The sequence below is a fragment of the Pinus tabuliformis genome, chromosome 6, assembly GCF_031772625.1.
Source record: "Pinus tabuliformis cultivar Carrire ecotype Pingquan chromosome 6, CPIR1, whole genome shotgun sequence".
Taxonomy (NCBI): Eukaryota; Viridiplantae; Streptophyta; class Pinopsida; order Pinales; family Pinaceae; genus Pinus; species Pinus tabuliformis.
In genome coordinates this window covers 292,936,785-292,958,213 of record NC_142292.1, presented here as the reverse complement: position 1 = coordinate 292,958,213, position 21,429 = coordinate 292,936,785, and the positions used below count along the sequence as shown (strand labels likewise).

The 21,429-nt window shown below is 37.0% G+C and overlaps 1 pseudogene; it reads right to left on the bottom strand.

Annotated features, from left to right (window-relative positions):
* Positions 1 to 1,759: 1,759 nt before the first annotated feature.
* The window catches only part of LOC149258480 (uncharacterized), a 55,510-nt pseudogene continuing 35,840 nt past the window's right edge, over positions 1,760 to 21,429 (bottom strand).

Below are 21,429 nucleotides of genomic sequence, written 5' to 3'. Positions count from 1 at the left end.
TCGCATGATATGTATGATCCTCTAGAGTTGACACTTTGTGAGACTGCACAACTCTATGTTGAGATTCATCAAATGGGATGTTGTGCATCTCTCCTTCGAGCTAATCACCAAGGATCTCAGTGCCTCTTTGGTCACTCAAGACTTGCTCATCATCTAGATGTGGTGAAGCAGGTAAGTTGACCTCTTGGTGATGAGGCATGAGGTCAGTGTCTTGTTCCAACTCTTGCTTCTCCATGTCTGCATCCAACTATTGAAGTGCTTGTTCTATCTCATGAGCGAAGTATTGGTCCTGCTATGGTTCACCCTGTTTACCCGATGCTATTTTTTTTTATGAATCAGCTACTTGTATGAGCGTTGTTTCATCTATTTGTACATGTTGCGCCCCCTGCTTTATTTCTTACTTTTGTGCTTCCCACTCCTATTTCGGCAGCTCTTGTTCCTTTCGAAGTTGCTCCCTCAGCTCATGCAACTCCTTCTCTGCTTCTTCCATTATTTTCTTATCCCCTTGCCTCTGCAAGATTCACATGTTGTGTTGATGCCTTTTTTCCTCTATAGCCATAGTTAATTTCTCTACTAATGGATCTTCTTGGAACTCACTGCTTTGCTCCTCCTCCATGCTATCGACAATATTCCTCTTACCCTTGTCGTGTACTGGTATGCTTGCCTGTGATGTTACTAGTGCTGGTTCTCTCTGAGATGCGTGCTTCATGTTTCTTCACTAACCACTCCATAGTGAAGCCGACCTATTCATTGGGTCTGGAGAAATTGTAGAAATATCTCCATGGGTCCTCCTCGGCCCAATGAAATGCCCCGTGGATACAATTGAACTGAACTCTCATGTAGTGATCCTTCACAATACAATGTGGGTCATACGGATTATAACTTCAAAGGTCGAATGGATACTTCTTCATCTGTTTTGCTTTGAAATCCACTTGCTTGATACTCTGGATCTCATATAACCCAATCCTCAATGGAAGAGAGGGCCAAGGTGCCTTCTTCTTTTGGTGCAATCTAGTTATCAATCCTGCCAAGATGTGATAATCTACTTCTTGCATGACAAGCATGTCTAAGGAAAACTTTGGTAGAACATGCGGATGCTTCTCCCCGCTAAACATTCGGATGAAGGTGTCGAACGGTGAGGCATACCAATCAGAAATGTCTAACAGTGCCTCCATTGTTTCCTTTTACATGTAGGGTGGATCCTGTTTGAAAATCATCTTGTAGACTGGGGTGACAAAATGACTCGACAACCATGTGATTACTCCTCTGAAGTTGCATTTGGACAACAACCTGAAATATGTGTTCATAGCAGTCTTTGTCGATGACCATGCCCACTCCAAGCCTGGGAACTCTTGTCGGGCACAAATTACATCTAAGATGTAGGTAGACATGTAAATCTGTGCATGCCTTACCTCCAGGTGACTGTCAAGCCTTTGTTACTTGTTCCTTCAGCTGATGATCCAGCATGCTAGACTAGTTACATGGTTTTCCCTCTCTAGCCAGTTGGTCCAACATGATCACCCAACTCTGTGGGAAGGTTTCCATGCTTTCTTGGCCATACAGTTAACATGAAAATATGACTAAGTATTGATATTCCTTTTGCAGTATCTTCGACTTATAGATTTGGTTGGGTGTCAACCTGAATCGAGCCGACTCCTTTACCCAGTTCTTTAGAATGTCCCCAGAGTTAGCACTATTGTTGGGCGAGTTGGAGGGAGTCTTCATGATAATCATGGGCTCTGACATCTGATATATCTCGTCATAGTCTCGTTCCCAGAAGTTTGCAAGCTTCATCCCACTGACGTTGCTCAAGATCATCGTCCTGGGATCAGTGTGAGAGATGATCCAGTGTATCATGTATGCGCATGGAAAAGCAGGTAACTGCATGCAATCCCGTAGAAGCCAAACTTTTGAATGTTCACATACACATGATGGTCTTCAAGGTCTTCTTCAAAAGTGCCTGCAAATGCTTCATTGACCTCTTGCCACTTGAGTTTGATGTACTTGTCTAGAAACAGTTTGGTATCTTCATATATTGGTAGACTAGAGGACACTCGCTCAACTATAGATCCAGCTGCCTTTCCATCAGTGTCATGTCATCCCACTCTCTTGGAATCCATTGATACTGTACTACTAAGATGCAGATGAACACCTGAAATATCTAGAGACAAGCAACATGCATGGAAAAACATCTGTCAGCAAAAACTAAAGAAAATTCGGGGAATGACATAGCACATGGCTGGGGAACTGATAGGAAAGATTACACAATTTCTTTTGGGAGGTTAGGTGACTGGCTGCCAGAACTACGGAAAAGGTAGCCTGGTCTATCTAGGAGGCAAGACTGGCTGCAAGATTTTCTCAATGTGCAATCCAGATTGGCTGCTGTCTGTTGGGATTGAGCAATGCTCAATTCCAGCTGGGAGTGACTACAGGCTCATGGACTGCATTGCGCAATTTTCTGAACTAGTAGTCACTGTCCCTTAGAAATGCACAAAACAATCCTGGAGGACAGTGCTTGGGCATAAATGCACATTTGTATAGAGGAAGACAAAGGCTTCCTTCCCTAGATTGCGCAATGTTGTCTCAGTGAAAGGCAGAGTCGGGGCCAAGGTTGGCCAGACTCATCGACGGGAAACTCAAATAAAATATGAAAGTTAATTCATCGTGACACTAAGTGAAAGAAGAAATTGACAGTGCATGCAAACATGAATGAAAGATTTAGTAAACAGATCAACATGCATGTGGGTAAAGCGAGTCGCCGAATTGCCAACCATTCGTGTAAAACAATTTCATGCATGCGACAGCAGTGAGATAGCAAGGAAAATTGAAATAGTGCTATGAAAAGCTAGTATACATGTAAATGACAACAAGAATTCAAATAAATCAAGCAAGCAACACTCGCACAAGCGAAAACACAGAAAGGAGCAGAAATGCTGAAAAATACAAGTTGAGGCGACTTACCCGTGAATAGCTAAGCCGAATGTGTCGAAGAGTCTTGGATGTGATGTGGGATGTTAGAGATCAAAGATCGATGTGAAAGAATGAGCTCTGATGCGTCGAATAAATAAACTTTGAGCTCATGACGCGCATGCCACAAATCTAGGAAAAGACGACACTTGGAGGAAAGTTTCTAAAATAACGTTGCATGTAACCTCCAGCTGCTAAAAGTAGCTTCCTGAATCATGGGATGCCTTTTTCTATTCCCGGAAAAATAAAGCCATGCATGCAAGTCAAGTTTCCTTGGTCCCGGGTGGAGCTACTCAACCGAACTACTCATGCATGAAGTTGCTTAATTGCTTGAAGGAAATACACATTTCTGGCTGGGAGCTAGGCTAGCTACCTAGGAGATTTGCGCAATTTTTGGGCAGAGTAGATAACTGTTGCCTAGATTTGCACAAATTATGGGCTGAGTAGCCCTAATGGTGAAAATTGCATAATTTTCACTGTGAGGGTTGATTGGCAGAATTGCGTAATTCTGGAGCCTAATAGGTTGCCAAACATGAATGTGCAATTTCTTGGGGGAGCTGCTCAACCTACAGCTGGACCAAGTCTAGATGTATAGCCTGTGAGGGGAATGCATCAAGCTGTGATCGACAGGCCGCCTCTGTGCAAGAAAAACATTGAAGCTTGTGTTCTTGACGAAGCAAGACAATGTGCTGTGAAAGGTTGGTAAGGAAGCTCCAAAACGAAGCGAAGGCTAAATTTTGGAGGGTGGTTGTAGCTGCTACAACACACATGTTAAGTGTTATAGGTGATTAAAATAGTCAAAAGGAAATGTTGAAGGCCTTAAGGGCATGTTACACCATGTATGGATATGTATTAAATTCAAGAGAATACTTCCAAGCAAAGTCAAGTGTCCTCCTAGTAAAGACACCATCAAAATAAGCAATTGCACCATTAAAAGCACCTATTGCAGCAACAAAAGTCAATTCGGCCTCAATGCAGCAAGTTGGCCTATAATTCAGCCTAAAGGAGGGAAAATCCTCTATATATAGAGGTTGTCCACTCCTCCATAGATAGCGAAGATCATCTATGAAATAAGTGAGCAGGTGCAGCCAAGTAAAGGGTGGAAAAGTCAAACTTAAGGGAGCCTCTAAAGCAGCGAAGAAGGAGGAAAGATAACTGAAGTATTAAGGACACTTTTAGGGTAAGTTACAGCCACATGTGTGAGAAATAAAAGGGCTTACTGTAGTCACTACAACAGCAACATTAAGGTTTCTCATCCATCATTGTTTGGGCTTCAAACTAGGATTACTATGCCTCCTATCCAAGCGAAGAGAGAAGCACTTCAAGCGAACTTAGAGGGAGCCCTAGCTAACTACAACAAGAACTTTCACACGTGCAAAGATTAGGGCTACAGTCACCAGTACAAAATGGCTAATTAGTTACTAAAAGAATGACTAAAATTTGCATATAAACAACGATTTTTCAATCGGTGACCAATAGTGGCTAATTTATAGTATCTTATAACGTGAGAAACTTTTAGTCATATTTAGCTTAGTCATTAATTCGGTGTCTCAATTTTATGGTTTAGTAGTATATTTAGTCATAAATTTGGTCATAAATTTAGTCATTAATTGTCAAAATTAATGACCAAATACACAACAAAATATACTATTACATGATCACCCAAGAAAATCAATTAATGACCAAGGAAATATGACCAAAATGTTAGTCATGTTATAAGATACTATAAATTAGCTACTAATAGTAATATATATACAAATTTTAGTCATTGTTTGAAACCAATTAATGACCAAAGAAATATGACTAAATTTCAGTCGTGTTATAAGATATTGTAAATTAGCCACTAATAGTCATATATATGCAAAATTTAATCTTCATTTGTAATCACAAATTTATCATTCACAATAGTCATTTATCTTTTCTTGGTAGCTTCATATTCATTATATACATGACTGATTTAGTAGTTTATATTCATTCCATTTACTTTCATTAATAATCATTATAAACGACTAATTTAGTCATATTTTCATTTTATTTGTATTCATCATTAATCAATATGAACTACTAATTTAGTAGTTTTAGATTGATTTTATGTGTTCATTATTAATCAACATAAATTAATTAGTATGATTTTGCGACTAAATTAAAAAATAAAAATGTCATACAATGTGCATGTTCATCTAATATGAAAACACAAAGTTACATATGTTAATTACAATACTAAATGATATCTACAAGTACAACTATAAATAATTTCAACCACAAAGTATATTATATGAAATGTCAAGTATTACAATATGAGTTTACAACTTAATATTGGTTGGACAAACATTTATACATAAAATATTGTTTCATCACTTCAAAACATTATCATTATGTTGCCAAGGCATTGCAGGTGAATTCACCAACTCTAAAGACTTGACCATCAATCTATATGTGTGTGTCTCATGTGGGATATTGGCTTTAAGGGTATCACTAGACTAGTTCTCTTCTCTCTCTCTTTCTATATTTGTCACTCCAGTGCTATTGTTCTCCTCTTTCTTCAATTCCCGCTTACCATCAATACTGAGTTCCTCTTCTAAAAATGAAAGAAGATACAATGGAGAGTATAAGATACAATGTGATGAATGATGAAATATAAACTAAAGTAGACTATATAGGATTTATACAAATATACCTCAACATCAGCAATGTCCACCATTTTTCCCCAGAAATGCAAGAAATTCGAACATGTTTCTTCAGTTGGGTAATAGTGACCACTATGTGACTAGATGACCTGTATAAACAAAGAAAATAAAATGTCACCATAGAAAAGAACACCTTAGGAAATTAGTATTCAACCTTCAAGAAAAGCCTAGGAACAATCATGCCAACTAAGTTACATGCTAAAAAACTCAAGTTGTAGATAACTTGTGAAAAAATATGGAAACAAAAAGACAACATATAATAAATAATGTATGACAACTAGCTAGCAAATTGCATCATAGAAGAAAAAATCTCTTATGGTTACCCGTACATGTGGGTGGGTAACATGCCCCAATATGTCATGATCCTTAGGGTCTAGAGGAAGTAAATCTCCTACTAACATAATGATAAAGCTTGGAAATATTACATGGTGCACAGGGCCTTTTAGTCCCCTTGAGAAACACGGTACACTCTCACAAAACTTACCAATACTACCACAGTAGATAGGGGCTTGTAGCCTAGCCAAGGAACAAACACAATCTCAATAAGCACATGTCAAGATCAATTCGTATCACATTGTTAAAAAGCTTACATAATTTATGAGTTGGTAGATAGAACTACCCAATAATTTCATCATTAATCAATAATTACATGAAACATATTTGTCATCTAACCTTACACAATAACAATAAACATTCATCACAATAACATATTTATTGGCTTGAAATGTATATCATTTTAACAATTTGATCCAATCATGCTGCAATAAATAAAATCATAGAACACAATTATCATTCAATGAAAGTACCACATGGGAATAAGTAGTTGAAAAAGAACAATTCAAAAAATGCCTAGAAAGAATAAAAATTCTAGAATCACCTTAGATTATAATGCAACCAACTACATGATCCCAAATATTTTCACTATAGCCTGGATTGGGAAAGTGAAGATATAATTCTCCATCACCCCTTGTCATTGCTCCATATTTTTCCTGACTATCTATTCTAATTGATGGTGCTTTTACACCCAGGATCTGTCAAGGATATTTTCATAGGAATCTCACATTTTATCCAGTAAATAAACTACTAAACTCTATATTAAAACAAATTGAAGAAAACGACTCAAAATCCTCTCAGGTGGGTTGTGGTCATGTGGTTAAATCAAAGAACTTTCAGTGCACAAAACTAGGTTCAAAACTACTTGAAGACATGTTACTGAATTAATGTGGCGAATGGAGTTATCTACCCCATCCAAATGTGGGTGGAAGTCCTAGAAACATTGATGGCCCATGGTTGTGGCCTAACTCAATAGAAGAGGAAAGATTCAAGTATTGGATGAATTTAATGGAATAGATGCCCCTTGGTCATGGCCTCTAATAAAAGGTAGATCCCAACTCATTAACAAAGGGTCATTTTCCAATTGCAAAAAGGAATATCACAAGATCTTGAACTTGATGGAAAAATACCTTCACTATTGCAACTATTAAGTCATGCATGGAATGTGTTGCCTCGTATGATTCAAAGATAGATGCTTCTACAAACTTTTCTATGGCACTTACATACACCTATGCAAAAGTACATTAAATCAAATTTGAATATCAAATGGAAATAAAGCTAAAATATCAACTATGGTGTTAATATCAGTCCCAACAAAAGATTATTCTTGGCTAAAAATGAAAGTGTTACACACCCTTTTAGGCTGTATAGAACCATCCAATGATTTCATAATAGTGCCATCTCCTTTTCTTGTAGATAAAAAAGAAAACCAATTGGATCATTTGAAGGGTGAGAATTGATGCTAACAGATGTCCAGAGAAAATTTGGGCAGACCAACACACCCAAAATAACTTTTCCTTCATCCAATAAGCCCAAGGCTACAACATATTGGTCTCCTCTAAGAAATATACAAAATAGGTTGGTCTCCTTAATCAAAATAGCAAAAACTGTAACATGAAAAAGTGTTAGAAATGTGCAATGGCTGACATATTGCAGTACACTAGAAACTGGAATAAGAAATGTAGACCAATTGTAAAAGCTTCACTAGAAATGCATTATAACACTAGGAGAAGCTAGGTGCATTCTACAACCCAGTGTGTATGAGATTATAACATCCATGGGTAACACATGTAAATTAAAACAAAAAATAAAATTAAAATTCATAATGTCAAAAAGAAAATTTACATAAAATACCAAAAATATATTTATGCGTGTGTATAAATCAATGTTTTCAAACTCATAATCAGTCAAGTGTCAACTTGGACTCCAACTCAGACTCAGACTTGGAACTAGTCGTGGGTCAACTTGGACTCCCACTCAAACTCAGATTGACTCAAGTTGATCTGATTTAATTGACTTGGTTTACTAAAAAATACTTAAAATACTTAGGTATTGATTAAAAATCATTTTTAAAGATTCCAAGCCATTAGAGAAAAAATATATAAAGTTTGCTCATGCACATAACATGTAAAGTTTGAATATCTCAAAAAATTTCAAAATGGCACTCATCAAAATACATGTCAACAACAAAATACATCATTATTGATAAATGGGTCTCTAAATTCCCTCTATACACTAAAATCTGAAAAGCATACTATATACATCTCTGTTTTCCTAGTATTGTCTTCCTTAAATTTCACAAGTTGATTTTGTAGTTCCAATATGATTTTTTCAATCTCCTCTAATGGGGCGATGCTTGGGGAAACTTGGCTTCCTGTACTAGCCAAGAATTCTTACAACTAGTTTCCCCCACCCAACCACCCCAATGCATTTATTGCGATAAAATACTCATCGACAAGATCAACATGGATCCATGTAGGGTCTTTGACTCTTGGGGGCATGGTAAAATTCCAATATTAAAATTCAAATATGCAACATTGAAAACCCTATATTAACTTCTAATTATGCAAATTTCGTACTGAAAACTTTAAAGTTCAAATTGGTAATGGGTTGAAAGTATGAAACTTAGGGTATACCTAACTAGGACAAATCACTACTCTTCAACGTTGCTCCAAAACTCCACATGCTCAATAAGAGAGGTTTGATGCAAATGGAGGGGTGGGGCAGGTCTCTTTACTTGGTTGACTAGGGTTAGTTTTCTGCTAGACTGGCTGAGCCATGCTTTGACTGGTTCGGCACCAACTGGGCCTCCAAACTAAATATATGGCTAAGTTGATATGGTCGACAATCAACTCATCCAAGTTAACCAAGTCTGAGTTGACTTGGACTGCTTTTAAAAAATGATATATAGAGAGATAGATTCTAGCACAAATCCATCTTAACTCTAGGTCTTTGAAGCACAAAGAGATTTTCATTTTAAATCATTTTTGGCCCCACCTAGTCCTTAACAATCCAGAGTTAAGATGGATCTATGCAGGTTGATTAGTTGATGCAAGTAGGAAACATATATTAGACATTGATTCATAGGAAATTAGTGCAACTTGAATAATAACAACTAACAAAGGTATGAACATTTCATATAGTGACTACAAGGTTTCTCCCTGCAACATAAAAAAAACAGAGACAAGAAGGGAACATACAGTAGGTAGACACGAAGAGAAAAGTTGGTTTGGTGACCAAGAGAAAACTTGCAACCACATTTACAAAAGAAAAGGTAAGGACTTACAATCTAGATAAATCACATTATAGGTCCCTATCACATTCTCATGGCTTACCCATTTGTCCCATCAATGGGGTCTAAAACCTAGTGCCAACCATGGGGACCTCCTTTAGATTTACCTATATCTATCGTTGCAAGCACATCTCCTGTTGTTAATGGAGAAATATCATAGGTACCATCATTAGAAATTTTTTAATTTACAAGTGTTGTAATGCGTTCCACCATATCTTGTGCATCATTCTTCTGTAAATCTCCTAAATCCTAATAGAAATACATAGATTTTAAGTATATTATTTGCAACTTAAAAAAATTATAGTTTGTATGCTGACTAAAGAAAAGAACATAATTGTTCTTCTTTTTAATAGAAATATGAAAACTTTTCCTTGCCATAGGCAAACATTTGGAAAAAAAACATGGTTGCAATTTGAACGTACCACATTGGAATAAGTAGCTGAAAAAGAACAATTCAAAAAATGCTTAGAAAGAATAAAATTTCTAGAATCACCTTGGATTACAATGCAATCAACTGCATGATCCCAAATATTTTCACTATAGCCTAGATTAGGAAAGTGAAGATATATTGCTCCATCACCCGTTGTCATTGCTCCATATTTTTCCTCCTGACTATATACTCTAACTGGTGGTGCTTTTACACATAGGATCTGTCAAGGATATTTTCATAGGAATGTCACGTTTTATACTGTAAATAAACTGCTAAACCCTATATTAAAACAATTGAAGCAAACTACTCAAAATCCTCTCAGGTGGGTTGTGGTCAAGTGGCTAAATCAAAGAACTTTCAGTGCACAAAACCAGGTTCAAAACTACCCGAAGACATGTTACTGAATTAATGTGGCCAATGGAGTTATCTACACCATCCAAAAGTGGGTGGAAGTCCTAGCATCTTTGATGACCCATGGTTGTGTCCTATCTCAACAAAGGAGCAAAGATGCAAGTATTGGATGAATTTAATGGAAGATATACCTCTTCATCATGGACTCTAAGAAAAGGTAGATCCCAAATCATTAACAAAGTTCCATTTTCCAACTGCAAAAAGGAATATCACAAGATCTTGAACTTGATGGAAAAATACCTTCCCTATTGCAGTTGTCAAGTCATGCATTGAATGTGTTTGTATTATTCAAAGAAAGATGCTTCTTCAGACTTTTCTATGGCACTTACATACACCTATGCAAAAGTACATTAAATCAACTTTGAATATCAGATGGAAATAAAGCTAAAATATCAACTATGGTGTTAATATCAGTCCCAACAAAATATTATTCTTGGCTAAAAATGAATGTGTTACACACCCTTTTAGGCTATATAGAACCATCCAATGATTGCACAGTAGTGCCAGCTCCTTTTCTTGCAGAAAAAAGAAAACCAATTGGATCATTTTAAGGGTGAGCACTGATGCTAACAGATGTCCAGGGAAAATTTGGGTAGGCCAACACACCCAAAATAACTTCTCCTTCATCCAATAAGCCCAAAGCTACAACATATTGGTCTCCTCTAAGAAATCTGCAAAATAGGTTGGTATTATTAATCAAAATTAAAAAAGGCTGTAACATGAAAAAGTGTTGGAAATGTGGAATGGTTCACAAATTGTAGTACACTGAAAACTAGAATAAGAAATGTACACCAATTGTAGAAGCTTCACTAGAAATGAATTATAACACTGAGAGAAGTTAGGTGCATTCTACAGCCCAGTGGGTATGAGATTATAACATCCATGGGTAACACATGTAAATTAAAACAGAAAATAAAATTAAAATTCATAAAGTAAAAAAGAAAATTTAAATAAAATACCAAAAATATATTTATGTATGTGTATAGATCAATGCTTTCAAACTCAGAATTAGTCAAGTGTCAACTTGGACTGCAACTCAGACTCAAACTTGGAATCAGTCATGGGTCAACTTGGACTCCCACTCAGACTCAAATTCACTCAAGATTATCAAATTTCAATGACTTGGTCTACTAAAAATTACTTAAAATACTTAGGTATTGATTAAAAATCATTTTTAAAGATTCCAAGCCATTAGAGAAAAAATATATAAAGTTTTCTCATGCACATACCATATAGAGTTTGAATATCTCACAAAATTTAAAAATGGCACTAAGCATAATACATGTCAACCACAAAATACATAATTATTGGTGAAAGGGGCTCTAAATTCCCTGTAGAGGAATAAAATATGAAAAACATACTACATCCATCTCTTTCTTCCTAGCCTTGTCTTCATTAAATTTCACAAGTTGATTTTGTAGCTCCAACCTAATTTTTCCAAACTCCTCTAATGGGGTGATGCCCAGGGAAACCTAGCCTCTTATACTATTCAAGAATTCTTGTGACTAGACTCCCCCACCTACCAATGCATTTATTGCAATAAAATACTCATCGGAAAGATCAACATGGATCCATGCAAGGTCTTTGACTATTGGGGGCATGGTAAAATTCCAATCTGCAAATTCAAATATGCAACATTGAAAACCCTATCTTAACTTCTAATTATGCAAATTTCGTACTGAAAACTTTAAAGTTCAAATTGGTAATGGGTTGAAAGTATGAAACTTAGGGTATACCTGGCTGGGACAGATCACTTCTCTTCAACGCTGCTCCAAAACACCACATGCTCATTAAGGGAGGTCTGATGCAAATGGAGGGGTTAGGCAGGTCTCTTTACTTGGTTCACTAGGGTCAGTTTGTTTCCAGATTGGCTGAGCCATGCTTTGACTGGTTCAGCACCAACTAGACCTCCAAACTAAATATATGGCCAAGTTGATATGGTTGGCAATCAACTCATCCAAGTTAACCAAGTTTGAGCTGTTTTGGACTACCTTTAGAAACTGATATATAGAGAGATAGATTCTAGCATAGATCCATCTTAACTCTAGATCTTTGAAGAACAAAGAGATTTTCATTTTAAATCCTTTTTGTTGCCACCTAGTCCTTAAAAATCCATAGTTACGATGGATCTATGTAGGTTGATTAGCTAATGCAAGTAGGCAACATATAGTAGACATTGATTCATAGGAAATTAGTGCAACTTAAATAATAAAAACTAACAAAGGTATGAACATTTCATATAGTTACTACAAGGTTTCTCCTTGAAACATAAAAAAACAGAGACATGAAGGGAACAAACAACAGGCAGACAGGAAGAGAAAAGTTGGTTTGGTGACCAAGAGAAAAGATGCAACCACATTTACAAAAGAAAAGGTAAGGACTTACAATCTGGATAAAGAACATTGTAGGTGCCTGTCACATTCTCTTGCCCCTTTGTCCCTTCAATGGGTTCTAAAACCCAGTGCCAACCATGGGGCCCTCCTTTAGATTTACCTCTATCTATCGTTGCAAGCACATCTCCTGCTGTTAATGGAGAAATATCATAGCTACCATAATTATAATTGTTTTAATTTACAAGTGTTGTAATGCATTCCACCATATCTTGTGCATCATTCTTCTATAAATCTCCTGAATCCTAATAGCAATACACATATTTTAAGTATATTATTTGCAACCTAAAAAAACTACACTTTGTATGCTGACTAAACAAAAGAACATAATTGTTCTTCTTTTTAATAGAAATATGAAAACTTTTCCTTTCCATAGTCAAACATTTGGAAAAAAAACATCGTTGCAATATCAAAGAATGTGCTAATATATTCAAACAACAATACCTCTTCTGCAACCAAGGAAAACAATATCAAGGGTAGTTCCCCTGAAAGTACAAAGCTAACTAAAGCCTGAGAATCTAAGATCATTTAATAATAAAAGATCTATTAAATTGAACTCTCATATATGATAGAAAAATATATAGAACCCCTATATTAACAGCTGATGTGCAAAAGATAAGAATATAAAAAATACAAATGTTTCATCAAAATTCAACATCCTATAACAACAGTTGAAGTTCACAATCTCATTGGGCAGTCAGCTACAAACTTCGGAAATAAACATGTATATAAAACTCATTTTCATACAACCTAAAGAAATAAAATATTGATCATTATAGTCAAACCTATAGATCTTCTTCATTTGTATTCTTCTTTAGAAATTTTCAAAGCATTTCAATAAGAACTTATTATCTAGCATATTGAGAAAGTCAAATACGAACTACCTTCTAACTATGGTAGACTGATGTCACAAAAAGTACGAGAATTTTCAGGATAAATGGTTTTTGTTTTAGCAAAGTCATCAAACACAATTATTGCTGAGTGTTATTTCCATTTTTCTTTTTGGGAGAAAGTAGGGGATATTCTTTGATTCCTTGAAACAAATGTGTCTTGTATGGAGATGTTTATAAGGACATGGATAACAGACTCAAAAGAGTTCAATAGATCATCATATATTATAGCCCACTAATCAAATCAAGAAGAGAGTTGTCAAGAGATAGGACAAACTCAACTTGCATTTGCGTACTTTGGCATATGCATAAGCATGGCATATTATGATGAGTACTATTTGCTTCATTTTGAAGATAAGTGACTAATTATCTACAACGATCCTGGGGTGGCTAAGAGAAGTAGAGCATATATTATTAAATATTGTCCCAAGTGACACCTTCACATTTTGGAATCAGGTTGCTATATTTATTGTTAGAACTAGCTCACTTGAAGATGTGTAAGTAGTGGTTACATGCTAAGGATTGGGCTAAAATCATGGTAGTGGAATTCTAGGGTTATAGAACTCATCAATTTGAAATCGATTTGAATTTAAGTTTTTAAGAATTTGGTAATCTATTTAGCAGATATAAAAAAACTTGACCACTTATTGGTTAATTCAATCCTACACCTAGAATGTGGAAATAAATGCATAATCTAGATTCCCAAAGGCTACAAATTAAAAGATATTTTCAAATTCCCAAGAAACAAGGAAATTATGTGTATGTATACACACATATTAGCCATAGTTTCATCTATATTTCATATGACTTAAGAATGTCAGATGAAGATTATCATTAGAGTTTAGTGGCTTCAATGGCAAGGTTCATGGCAGTTCCCAAAAAAAATGGGGAAAATATAGTTTTTTGTTCAATCAAAGACCACAAATCAATTTTATATGATATGATAGGAAAGAAGGTAGAACATAGTCAGTTTTGAAGATAGTTTTCTTTCACATAAAAATATAGTTGCTTAATTTTTTTTGTTTTTTAACTTTATTTCCAGTTTCATGCCATGGGGCCCACCCACAGTTCTAAGCAGATGTAAAAAAATGAAATTTAAGGAAAAAAAATAAGGTGAAAAACAAGAATTTTCAGAAAGGGAAATGCTAGTGAATATAAATCCTTGGAGTCATAGTTGTGTGCCATTGTTTTCCCTTGGAAAAGTAGGCCCACAACTTTTCAAGGAGATAATTCCCACCTACAGCTGGGAGTATTGAGCATGTTCAAAAATGATCTAGCATATCTTGTTAAAGCTAGATTTGATTGTTCAAATCCTACAATTAATACAGATGACATCATGTAAAACTAGAGTTTCTCTCTCAAGTTATCTTTTCTTAGGGACAACCATGACTTCCCTGAGGAGGGGTGGCTCCCTCTCCTCCTCCAATCCAACCTTTGATGCAGCCACAAAAGATTTCAAATATCTCATGGAAGCTTCTTTCTCAAAAGAAAAAGATCCATAACATCAGCCAAAGTATGGTTTGTTAACAAATGGAGTAAGTGCTTAGAGTCATTCCATCCATCTAAGGAGAAAAGCACTTAATTGTTACCTCTAAAATCTGTGCTTCAAAAAATAAGTTCAATTATCAACTACAAACCCCAAAGTTACTTGAGGATATCACCCATTATCACCTTGGTGATCATTCGTCTCACTTAAGGCTAGATCTCCTGCAGTAGAAGGGAGGAATCCCTGAGAAGCCTACAGAACCGTCCTTTAAATGCTAAAAAAAATAGATTTGCACAATGATATTGTTTTCGTATTTTAAGATTTAAAATGGAAAGCTAAGCAACACCTAGTGCCTAGTCCCCGGGCTATAGACTCTAGGCAACAAACAAAACTTGAAAACTGATGAATAAGATGTGAATCATGAGAAAAAGACCAAACAACCAGTGTTATCAGTCAAGAATAGATCAAATAAATATGTAACAACATTATCTCCTAATAGATGGAACAATTGAAGATCCTCCAACTTGATCTCTTCTAAGTGACATAGCTGAAAATTCCTTTTGAGGTGTGTGGTGAGCTATCTCAAACCAATGCTAGTGGGAGCCCACTCTGAATGAACCTAGGGGAATCATAAGGTCGTGCATCCAATGTCTATTAGTATAGTCAGGACTAACAATAAGGGTCACTTATCTACATAAAACACTCAAAATAATAAAATGACATATTCAAGCTAATGCCCTCGAGTAGGGAAATCCAAGTGATTTGGATGTAGCTTGTAGATATCCTCTCTAATCTCCTAGGTTGAGTCTCATTTAGATAGTAGGAGATCACCTAGAGTGTCTAAATATTACCTAAAAAGGGCAAGTCAATTGATAGAAATGGCCACTAACTGAAGAAATTAAGAAGAGCCCACAAGAATTACACCAAGCGGGGGGCGGGGGCGGGGGGGGGGGGGATGGTCTATTGAAGAAATACTGTGAACTCCAGCTAGATGATAGACTGAGGAATTGGATGTTCTTAGGAGATGAAACATTGTAATATAATGGTTTAGAATCTCTCTATCCTAGCCCAATTAACCCAAAGAAGGCCAGGTCCCCACACCTTGAAGCCATAAAGGGTTATGGCTCTGATGACCATGTCCAAAGTGGTACGTCTTGAACAAGATGTCCTACACCATTATCTCTTGAGCCAAGCAAGACATATTCCTTATTAATTTGGGGATACAAAGCATGCCTCAATCTAAACTAGACTCCTAAGACCTAAACCCCAAGTATGTGTAGGTTGTAGGAGTCTCAATCCCATCCCATCCAAGGTAAAAATGGTAGTCAAAGAAAGTGTGTTGAGACATGGTGATGATCATAACCTTAGTCTCGAATATGAATCTATATTAACTTGATAGTTTTCTTGCACGCTTCAGTTTGGTACTTTCTATTTCTATTTAGAAACTTCAAATAACTAGAAGAATAATTATGTTTCCCTCCTCTTACCAGAATGACACTACTCTTTCGAAGGCAAATTTTCCAACATATAGTTGGGTTTTGGCTGTCTTCCAATCATCACCTGGATCTGGAGAAAAGGAGAATACAATGAACATACATAAGTAGTCAGAAAACATGGCCTATTGGAATTATGATATGCCACTAGTCTTATTTTTGAATATTCTTATTGAATAATGTAACTTAAGCAATAAGGCACGGGTCAAGCCACAAAAAAAAGAGGGGTGAAAAATAGGTTGTGCCACCATCACAACAATGCAAAATTTGGGGAGACCAAAAAGTTCTTTCTCTCTAGATCCTCATTGAAAGATATAATCAAGGTCAACCTCCTCATGTGTTCAAGGAGTTTAGGGTTTTCAAAATAAGCCTAAAGAGAGTTACAATGTGACAATATTGTAAATGCTTTAGCTACTTGGAATAGATTAGAATGTAGGGTTGATGTTTCTGTTGGAGCCTAAATTCATGCAATGTTCAGATTGCAAGTTGGCCTCCAACAATTATCAAAACAATATGTTATGTTCCCATTGTAGTTTTTGATGCCTACTGCATCCATTCTAGGATTGATGGTCAACATGCTGTTGGCATTATGGCTAAAGTGTTGTCCTTGATGGCAACCCATTCAGGTGATAGATCTCAGTACTTCAAGTCAGCAGCAGAGATTGATGATCAGCTATCAAATATTGAAGAAAATAAGGGGTACGCAGGTACACCTTACATAAGGTGCGTACACGCAGGTCAGTGTTACATAAAGCGCGTACATACCCGCAATTATCCCGTTCAGGAGGTGCGTACCCCCAGTGCACACATTTCAAGGCAAAGAAATTCACATGTGGGGTTTTCTTATGTTTTACTCTTGGTATTTAGCCGACGGTATTGTGTTATTATGGTGTCGGCTCGTGGTATTGATCCATGATTTAAGGAAGAGCTTTCCTATATAAAGCAAAGGAGATCATTTGGCTTGTGCATGTTTTTGGTTGAATATCTTATGAGGGCTAGATCTGGTCTAGATCTAAATAAGGCGAATCTACTGATGGACCGAGATCTCTTCGGCGCATGTTCAGATCTGTAGATCTGACTGTCTGGGTTATTTCTGAAGTCTTGAAATCATCTATGCTCGAAGGTACGCAGGTACAGTGAGAGAAAAGTGCGTACATACGCAGGCACAGAAGGGTTTCAGGTGCGCCAGTACGCAGGCACAGAAGGGTTTCAGGTGCGCCGGTACGCAGGCACAGAAGGGTTTCAGGTGCGCCGGTACGCAGGCACAGAAGGGTTGCAGGTGCGGAGGTCCGCAGGCAGTTCAATGGACTCAGAGCGAGGTACGCAGGCTAGCAGTTGAGCAGGGTGCGTACATAAGCAGGCTAGCAGTTGAGCAGGGTGCGTACTGTAAGCAGGCAAGCAGTTGAGCAGGGTGAGTACTGTAAGCAGGCCAGCAGTTGAGCAGGGTGCTTACGTAAGCAGGCGAGCAGTTGAGCAGGGTGCTTACTTCTCTTAAAATCTTTGTTTATCATTGTTGTGTTCTGGGTTTGGTCCTATTATTGTTGATCTGGTTACTACAGTTGACTGGGTGATTCTCTTATACTTGATGATTATTTGATGCTTATGGATCCAGTTTGAAAATTTATGAAAAGTGGTCCTTGTAAGAAAAGAAGTAGGGGGTTGTAGCTCCCTTCCAGGAGAGACTGGAAAACGAGAGAGAGAGAGTTGTAGCTCTCTGCAGGTTGCAGCCTGCGTACTGGTAAAGGACTGCACCAGTACAAAACCATTGTAAAAGGAGTTTCTAATTTGAAAGAAGATAGAGACATATTGCAGCAGGTGGTTTTCATCCACATTAGGTTTCCACCTTACATCTTGTGTTCTTTGGTGTGACTATCTGTTTTCTTTTGTTCATGCTCATTATTTTATGGTACTGACATGCAAAAATAATTCAAAGAACAAATAAAGAAGATTTATTAAAAGAATGAGATAATACTGATTCACCCCCCCTCTCAGTATTATTTCCAACACATGCTTCATACAAAACAAGAACTAAGGAGATCGTAGGCATTGCAAAAATTTTCCCATATGTCCCTTATAACACTTTCTTCATCATAAGTGACTAAGCACAATTGCACTTCCCCAAAACATCTCTAAGGGAATCTTCCAAGCATGGTGGAGGAGGCATTTGAATGCAATCCACATATAGAAACATGCTTCAATTAACTTTAATCCAGTGACCAATGAGTACCAATTTTATATTGTATTTATTAAAGGATGGGTACTTCCATGAAGTCAGTTAAAGGTATCAATCAAGTAAATAGGCAGAAACTTTTACAAGCCAATATTCCTGGTAATCTACTCTATCTCCAACAAGAACATAACTTTCACATAAAACCAAAATACATTAAGTTTTGAAACGTAAATGCCAAAAGAAAATTCTTGGAAGTTTATGAACTTACCAGAGAGAAGTTATTCCTCCTTTAAGCACTAATGTATGGATTTTATGAAAATTGGTCCGTCCAAAGGCATGAACAGAGCAGTGGAGTAGAAGGAATTAGTGATATAGTAGATTTGTGTCATGGAAATCAATGTGCGCACCTCCAATTATTCATCTGTGACACTGATATTTGGAGCTCTGTAAGAATTTATGTCAGTAAATCTACATGAGTAATTGACTTTAACCATATACTCTGTCACGGGAATAGTAAAAAATAATAAAAATCAAAATTAATTATGTTCTGGCTGAGTCTATAAAACGAAATAAGAGAGAAATGAGTAAAGAATAATGTAGGGTTATCTCCTCGGCCAGTTCTCTCTGCTCATCTTTCCTTTCACTATTTATTCACAAAAATAGGCATCAAACAAATCGATGTTTTGTAGCAAGGCACAAACAATGCTTTTCATTTCCTTTCGAGAATCTCAATCTTTATCACTAACATCCAAATCGAGCCCTCTACCATGAGGGCTAGATACGCCAATGATACGCCATCCATGCATAAGGTTAATGGGTTAATAAAACTAATAAGGTTTGAAGTTACTTTAAATTTTGGCTGGGTTCTAGATCTAATCTTCTGTGGCTAGATCTAGATCTAGATCTAATCTTCTGCCTTATTCTCTGCGGCTGTGTTCTAGATCTAATTTTCTGTGGCTATATCTGGATCTCATCTTCTACCTTATTTCTATGGGAAAATATGGCTACCAGCTTCGCGAAAATCGATGTTGGCTCAGTTTCGTCTGCTTCTAGAGGGCAAGCTCCTACCCATATTGTTAGTGAAGCCCCAACTCCACAGTCCAGGTGGTCTAGGCCTCACTCGATGAGGCTTTGAAGTTTTCCGAAAGTGCCCTAATCTATCGGTTCAATGGTTTTTGGCCGCAGTCGATAGCTCTCCACAATTGGATCTCGGAGGTATGGAAGCCTGTCATTTCTGATCAAATTAATATCTACCCCTGTGCTAGGGGTTTCTTTATAGTAGATTTTGAAAATCCTGAAAGCAGACAATGTATTCTAGATTCCGGCCCTTGGTTTTGGGAAAACCCAGGCCTATTCATGACACCATGGAACCCATCATTCGACCCCTCAACAGCAGTCATAACCTCAGCACCAGTTTGGGTGAGATTGCCAAGCCTACCCTTGCATCTTTGGAATCTCTCCTCGCTAAAAGCCATTGGAAATGCAATTGGGAAATTTTACTACAGGTGCACAGAAACAGAAGAATATGCCAGAACCACATATGCACGCATCTGTGTGGAAATGGACTTCAGTGCCAGATTCCCAGCTGAAATAAACCTAACAAGTAAAGACTATGTGTGAACCAGGAACTCGATTATGAAAGTGTCCTCTTCAGATGTCGATCCTACTTTGAGACAGGCCATCTAGCCAAAAATTTCCCAAAAGCCTCCCAGAAAAATTCTGCTAGAAAAAACAACCACAGATCTACATGGTGGGAAGGAGCACAAAAAGAACACTACACTGTCATCAAAGAAGAATTCTCTAGAGAAAACTCTGAATCACAAGAAATCGGGCAAGAAAGAAACAACTCTCAAGGCAAGCATGGAGAAAGCCCCATCCTCTCAAGCATCAATAGTTATGAGGATTCGAATATCGCACAAAATAAATCTTCATTTAACAGCAAAGCAGATCTCCTAGACCAAACTTCTTCTCCGACTATCTTCAAAAGGATGAACACAATAGATCGCGAAGCTAAGACACCAATGTCCCAAGAAAAAGAAGAGATGAAGGAGATGCAAGATGAAGGAAGTTGGAAGACCGTAGAGAAAAAAAGAAAGCTACAACATCAATCTCGCCAAGAAATACAAGGAGCCAGACAATTAAAAACTAAGAAAATTATAGGTCCAATAGACCATTTTGGTCTCAGTGGACATTAACCACTATCATCATCATCATCATCATCATAATAATATTCATCTCGCTTAGGAGCATCAAACTCACATCAAGCTCTTCAGCTCAAGCATTCGACTCTTTATCCCGACCACTAAACTTACGCTCTTCTTTTCAATCTAGAACATAATAACATCCCCTTTGAGCACTTGCATTTCATCTCGATCTCGATATGCATCCATCGATGCTACGTTGTCTCTATTGCTCTAGTTACCTCTACCTCTAGCCCTACCATTGTTGCTGCTTGCTCTACTGAGGGTTCCATTGATGGTTCTATTGGTGATGGTGTTGATGGAGATGCGAGGGCAGGTGCAATGTATATTAATGCTTAATATACATCAATGGATACTAGTGGTGGCACTCTTATCTTTTCAAGTTCAATATCGATTTCCTAGCAATATAGAATAAGGAATTTTTATATATAAAAAAATTAGCAGAAGAAGTTGTTAATCCAATCCATATGGTTTCTTATTTGAATTCAATATCCGTGGTTTTTTGTCGGAAAGGGTCTCAACTTGAGCTATTGATGAGATCCTCCTCCATCCATTGATCCTTATCTTTCTCCCCTAGCAGGGGCAAGCTATTGAAGAGATCGCTCAATGTATCCAAATTCAACCCTGAATTCCTAATTGTCGGTGAATCACTGCCACATTTCCTGTGAAAACATATAAT